This window comes from Coenobita brevimanus, chromosome 6, assembly GCF_032717465.1.
Source record: "Coenobita brevimanus isolate Jiangsu-jjx chromosome 6, ASM3271746v2, whole genome shotgun sequence".
In the NCBI taxonomy this organism is placed as follows: domain Eukaryota; kingdom Metazoa; phylum Arthropoda; class Malacostraca; order Decapoda; family Coenobitidae; genus Coenobita; species Coenobita brevimanus.
In genome coordinates, this window is record NC_136959.1 from 55,927,979 (window position 1) to 55,928,909 (window position 931).

Below are 931 nucleotides of genomic sequence, written 5' to 3' on the forward strand. Positions count from 1 at the left end.
TAAGAAGTGCCATCTTTATTATATTTTTTGATGGGAGCTTATAATATTGATATTTCAACATGGTACCTCCACTCCAGTATGGAGTGAATCATCTTTGGGTCATCCCCGGCTCTAACCGGGCGCATCCTAAGGTGATTAGCCATTCAGTTGCAGAGCACTGTTCTAAATCAATCTATTGCCAGACGCCATGTATCCCAAACAGGGTGGTCAAGGGCTTAGAGTTAATTGTTTTACAGGAAGGGGCACTAATCCTCCACCAACCCCACTTGACACGTAGGGATGCCAACAGCATCTGGTGTTCCCAGGCGGTCACCCATCCAAGTACTAACCAGACCCAACGTTGCTTAACTTCGCTGATCGGACGGGAAGCGGTGTACTCAACGTGGCATGGTTTGTAAAAAATTTTATGAGCCTTATTCCTTCTCTCTTTTTTGCTCATATTCACCGGCCTGCTTTTCTCTAAGTTCTCGTCTTTAATTATTTCACATTGAATACCCTTGACACTTTTTTTTCTACGTTTCTTAAAAATTCATCTTTCCTGCTACAGTCTTGTGAGCAGATACTCGTTTTCAGTGTCTTCACTCAGCTTCTGTGCCAGTAATACATCCAAGCATCCTTCTCTCCACAAACTCATAAGAATTTGCGCTTCTGTCAGCATTAACTGTGGACTTTCTATTCACAGTGATTAATGTACTTCTTTGTGTTTATAATATAAATCATTTATGCACATTCTTTCTCTTCCCAACACACTGCACATGTCCTTCAAGTGCCTCAGTTATCACTTTCCCGTGGCACACCAGATCGATTTGTTATCATTCACACGATCCATACCAACTCTGCCCTTCATTATCACCCAACACACACACACACACACACACACACACACACACACACACACACACACACACACCTCTGACATGTGTTTTATCAC

The 931-nt window shown here is 42.5% G+C and overlaps 1 pseudogene; it reads right to left on the bottom strand.

Annotated features, from left to right (window-relative positions):
• Window positions 1-280: 280 nt before the first annotated feature.
• LOC145402782 (5S ribosomal RNA) lies at window positions 281-400 on the bottom strand (annotated as a pseudogene).
• Between the last annotated feature and the right edge of the window lie 531 nt (window positions 401-931).